We start from the raw sequence: 6688 nt of genomic DNA on the forward strand, positions 1-6688 counted from the left end.
GGTTCGATGATTTTGGGATCGACACTTTTTATATATGGATCGACACTTTATGGGTGCACCCTGTTTTCCATTCATTCTGGAAAAAAATATCGACACAAACTATATTAGTGTCGACACATTATTTATACATATTCTCTCATAAAACCGGTATAATTGTACCGGTTAGATTGAAAAATTACATATTACATTATACTTTTGGGTTCGATGATTTTGGGATCGACACTTTTTATATATGGATCGACACTTTATGGGTGCACATTGTTTTCCATTCATTCTGGAAAAAAATATCGACACAAACTATATTAGTGTCGACACATTATTTAGACATATTCTCTCATAAAACCGGTAGACTTGTACCGGTTAGATTGAAAAATTACATATTACATTATACTTTTGGTTTTCGATGTTTTTGGGATTGACACTTTTTTATATATGGATCGACACTTTATGGGTGCACCCTGTTGGCCATATTGTAAATTTGCCTTTTACTTCCAAGTATCAACATGACCCTTAATGTGTATAAGAAACATGTACAACAACATACTGCTAACTTTTCTCATCTCATTCATAATTATATTCACATACAAAAATATAAATCGTATACAAAATTATAAATCTTATACAAAATTAACCCTACATTTACATCATTGCATCCTTTTGTTATTCTTATGTAATATTGCAGCTTTTGTTATCTCCTGTCTTCGTTCATTTTGATTGTGGCTTACGAGATCGTTTAATATTCGCGATCGATCCCAGTCTCCAACAACCTATATTCAAATTGTCAGAACGTTAAGTATTGTCAACTACAGCATTCAATCTACGACTTTTAACAATTTTACCACAAACGATTTTTTCTATCCACTTACAAAATCACCAGTTGCCCCTGTAGAACCGATCGATTCCATCCACATCATCACATACATGCCGCAATCATATCTGTTACAAAATTTGAAAACCACACATGTCAATTATGATGAATACTGCATAAATTAAGCTTTCTATTTGTGATAACATCTCATACCCATTCAATTGCTTATTCTTCTTATGCTCCATAAATTTGAAATTTTTCAACGGATACTTTCCTAGAGATCCACAGGACTCAACCCAAATGCGTTTCTTATTATAAGAATCTAATATTTTAATCTGCATTAAAATAGAAGAAGTTATGCACCAAAAAAATTATGCATTATAATTTACATAATGTCCTTTCATACATACATACATACCAATCTCTTAGCATCCTTCACTCTCTGTTTAGCTGCTTCAGTTGTAAACATACTATCATATATTGTTACAACATGATCTACCATATCCAACACCAACAGATACCAATGTGAATTATGGTAGTTTATTGTGATCATGATCTGCAACAAATTTCACACCCAATTTGACAAAATTCAACATTCTATATCCGAAAACATCATTTGCAATTGGTATGGTGTCTTACCTTCTCACAGTCGGTGAATTTCACATAGTTATCCAATATGACACCCCAGAAGGTAGAAATACTCTCAAAACTTTCTTTGTTGTTGGCATCCAATGCCTGTTGCTGTAATTACGCAACAAACATTATTAATTTACCGTCTATAACACTACTTTTCAATATTTATTAATTTAACTCACCACTAAGAGGTATGGAAGGTAGCCAATCCTCCAGAGTGACTTTTGAGAATCGTAGCATATGGTCCAGGCGAGCAAATCGATAACCTAACAAAATTAATTACACAATCAGAACATATTCAATAAGTTTTAACATTTTCTACTTTCTACTTACCACACCGCCAACCCATTCCGTAGGCTTCAACGTTGCAACGTCGTATACAGTAGCGAATTGATTTCCCATTGAGATTACAGAATATCTGTATGAATCATTAGGATTAATATGTTGTCATGAAATATTTAAATATCACTCACAAAACAATATATTTCACTTACCCCAATTCTAACTCGCTATTCCATAAATAATCACAAATTGCAGCTTCGATGTCATCAATTCCGCTTGGAATATCCGCTTTTTCAACCTACAATTTTGCATGCAAATTTTTGTCACAACAACATAATAAAAATCAAATTAAGTATTCTTTTATTAAACTTACCTTCTGCTTCTTCTTCTGGGGTGCAGGACATTCCGAATCCAAAACTGCTGCTATAACACTCTCCGGTGTATAAATGACATCGACTTCCTTCCTCCTCATTTCTTCCATCTCTTCTTCTTCCTCCTCCCTCTTTTCTTCTTCATATTTTTTCATTTCATCGTACTTTTTTTCTACATAGCTCTTCATCTCTTTTATTTCACCCTTCAATTGAGCTCCTTCATCCGAGTATTTATCAACCACCCCCTTCACCCCCGTAAGTTCACTCCTCAAATCCACAACCTCCTTCACCACTCCCTCAAATTTTTCTCCCGTCACCATCTTAATATCACCACTTAACACCCCAACTTCTTTCACCACTTCACCCCTCAACACCTCTACTTCTTTCACCACTCCATCTATTTTTCCTTCCACTACCCCCTTATGCCTCTCGAGTGTATCTTCGACTCTCTCGAGTTTCTCTACGACTCGATCAAGTTTCTCTTCGACTCTTGATTGTCTTTGCATGATTTCAAATTGGATTTTTTTGATATCAGCCAATTCAGACATCAAAATGTCGAAGTTACTCTGTTTTCCCTCACCGTCGTCCCACTTACCGTCATCCCCCAATACAACCATCCCTCCTTTCTTCTCCTCTGCCTCCACTGCCTCCTCTACATCCTTGCCAATAACCTTCAAAATTAAATTACAATATTAAGACATTGATTATATTCTTAATATTATTTAATTACATTTATTACCATTTCTTGCTTCTTCCCTCTATCCAACTTCAACTTCACCATCACTCTAACCACCTCTTCCTTCCCCCATGCACGGATGCGTGCCACTCCGGTTCTTTCATAAGCCGGCACTACCTCACAGCCCGACCAAAAATCGAACATAAAAAAGTGATTATTGATTCAATCAATCTCGAATGGATATATTCAACTCATTTACCTCTAAGATTGCTATGCACCCTTTGAGGTATCTCTGGCTGCCCTTTTTAAAGGTGATTATTGATTCAATCAATCTCGAATGGATATATTCAGCCCAATTGAATTCACCCTTCAAGCCTTCATCGCAAATGAGCTTCATATATTCCTTGTTCGTTGACGTATCACCCGTTGGACAAAGAAATATCCCGACAAGGTACAATAGAACTCGGGCCTTCAGCTCATCCCCCCAGTAAGATCCACTTTTGATATCCTCTTCAACTTCAGCATATGTCACCTTATGATTCAAACCATATTTGGAGGCAAGTGCTTTCCAGTTCTTACTCCTACAGACTTCTATAACACTTTTGCCTTTGTTTTGTACCCCCAATACGGCTGCAGCAGTCGATACCCCCAGAGGGAATGAATAATCACCATACTTAGCCATACATTGACTGACGTCAAATTGTGCCATCAAGGATCGACACAATTCCCTCCGAATAGGTCGATCCCTTACTCCGATCAATGATCCAAAACCTATTTCTCCCAGCACATTCAACTGACCCTTCTCCTTAAGGTGTTTAAATAATAAATTCACCCTTTTAATGCTGCATCTTGTCGACACTTCCTACATTTTTTAACAATATATAATGTTATAGTTCTTATATATTTTGTATCAACGTATTTACAAGTTTAAGGAATACCTTATTTTCATGTGCTTTCCTCCGTTCTTTGTATTCTTTACTATCATTCCTTGACTGTGTGATGTAAGGTTCCTTTTCAGCATCACTCATTGAATTCCATTTGGACCTCACATCTTTTTTCACCTAATATTAAACATAAACGTTTCTTAATCAATACATTAACACTAAATACTAATACTACTCAATGTCAATTTCATTTTACATACCGAACCGCTCTGTGTGCCATCTCCCTTCATCCTTTTGCATTCGGCCATACTGTTAACATTTAAAATTTGTAATCAATTTAAAGTTTATCGATACTTTAATCCAATTACCATTTCAACAATAATAACAAAAAGACATTGATACTTACTAGAAGTACATATATCCACCCTTTGGTTGCTTTCGAGTCTCGGCCTCAATTTCAAAGTCATCTGCTCCACCAACAATTTTCCAACCCATTGACTCCATTTTTCCTTCATATATCAGTTTACGCAAATCAAATTATTTTGTTACATACACTTTATTCAATATACAAATATAGATAACTACTCTTGTGGTAAAACGGTTTTCTTCAAAAGAATTTGAATGGCCACACCAAAATGTGTCGGCACATTTATACAACCTATAATATCATTTTCTACCTATAATATTTAATAAAAGTATCGACATTTATATTTTTCCTTGAATATCTATTTCTACCTGCAATCGGTCCCAAATGCTTCCTTACTCCAAAACCCCAAACAACACATAAAAAACCCTATCGCGATTACTGTAATAATAAAAATTAGGGTTTCGACAACATACTTTTCGATTCGACTGTAGCAACAAACAAACAAACTTCGCTTTAGAAACGCCTTCTGAAATGCAGCAACATTTACTCTTCGATTTCAAAAACTCGTCCGTTCTATCTTTTTTCAGAGGATATTTAGCTATGGCCTTTATATTTTCATCGGATATGTTATTTATATTTAATCGATACAAATACAAAAGTGTCGATACTTTTATGTCAGGTGTCGATACTTTCGAAAGGATAATTACCTATTTCTTTGAAAGTGTCGATAATTTATTACACGTACTTACGAAAGTATCGACACTTTCAATATATCCGGTATCATTTTACCGGTTTTATCATTTTGATACCGGTTTTATCATATTTTTACCTGTTATATCGTTGTGGATCGATATATTTTTTTAAAGTATCGACACATTATAGGCGCTATAACTGCTTCTCTTTTAAATTCACAAAGTGTCGATCCTTATATAAAGTATCGACACTTTTAATATATCCGGTAACATTTTACCGGTTTTATCATTTTGTTACCGGTTTTATCATATTTTTACCTGGTATATAGTTTTGGATCGATACATTTTTTAAAAGTATCGACACTTTATAGGATTTAAAACTGCTTCTCTTTTAAATTCACGAAGTGTCGATCCTTATATTAAAGTACCGACACTTTAAATGTATCCGGCATCGCTTGACCGGTTTTATCATTTCTATACCGGTTTTGTCATAGTTTTACCTGTTATATCGTTTTGGATCGACACATTTTTAATTTGGATCGACACGAACCGGTAGCACAATTTTTTAATATTTCTTCATAACTTAGACCTACTTTTATAAGTATTGACACTTTTATAAAAATGATATATACTTTTTTGAAAGTTATGTAATTTATGTTTCAATTTTTTTAATAGTGTTTCATGTTTTCCACCTACAATATTAATTTAATAATTTCATTTACACAAAAAATTATTTGATTGTTTTGATATTTTATAAAATATTATTTAGATTTTAAATTTAACAATATTAACTAAAGATAATAATAAATATATTTTCACAGTGAAATAAGTATGGACACTTTTATAAAAAGGATAGATAATTTACAATATAACAGGTAAAAATATGACAAAACCAGATTCATTATGACAAAACCGGTAAAATTTACTTGATATGTTAAAAGTATGGACACTTTTATAAAAGGGATAGATACTTACCGATAACCAAAGTTTACCGGTTACCAAATTTTTTAATAGTTTTTCATATTTTCTACCTAAAACATTATTAGTTGTCAACATAATAGGTACCGCTAAACCGAATTTATTAAATACATTTTAATGTATCCGGTAATGCTGTATATTAGCCGTATATTAACCCGCCTTTCCTGAGACATTCCCCATTTTCCTTTGACTGGGAAAATATTTTCTTTTAACCAACCATTTTACATGAACCAAACAAGGGAAAATGGGGGAAAACAACGACTCTTAGACTAAGGCTTATAAACGCCTTATGAAACAACGTAGTTTCGAGGAGGGACTAGAGAGAATTTTTAGCAAATGGGCTAATTACGTGTTGGGTCGCTAGGGCTTTGTAATTTCATCTCTTTGGTTATTAAATGAAGCTTTCTATTATTTTATTTTGAACACCATCTTTTACCTGCATTTTATGTTGGCCCTGACACTCTTTTTATTCATGTTTTGTGATGTTTCGAATTTGACACTTAGTATTAGTAACTACTATTTTAGTCCACGTTGATTTGCTATTATTTCTTTGCATTTTTTGCTGCTGATTTTGTGTAGTAATTGATTTGGTCACTGTTTTGGTATGAATGATTTTAGGTAGAATTACTGATTATCTTTCCTAATTTCTGGTACCTTTTATTTTAGTCTTAAATATTACTTATGGTTTATTTATGCTTCTAATACCTTTATTTTTTAATATTTTTATTTTTGTCCTAACTTTTGTTGTTATTGCGGTTTAGTTTCTCATGTTACTATTATTATTATTTAGTCCTTTCCATGATCAAGTACACTTAATTTCCTTTGTTTATATTCCAGTCCTTAATGATTTTTGTTTTCTTTTATTTTAGTCACTTGATGTATTATATTTTATTATTTATTTATGAATTTTGTTCATGTTTCGTTTTAGTTCCTTCCTGCTTGTTATCTTATTTTTAGGATTATTTTAATTTGAGTGCCTTATTTTAATGAATTCCAT

The sequence above is a fragment of the Hibiscus syriacus genome, unplaced genomic scaffold (genome assembly GCF_006381635.1).
Source record: "Hibiscus syriacus cultivar Baekdansim isolate YM2019G1 unplaced genomic scaffold, ASM638163v2 tig00112215_pilon, whole genome shotgun sequence".
NCBI lineage: Eukaryota > Viridiplantae > Streptophyta > Magnoliopsida > Malvales > Malvaceae > Hibiscus > Hibiscus syriacus.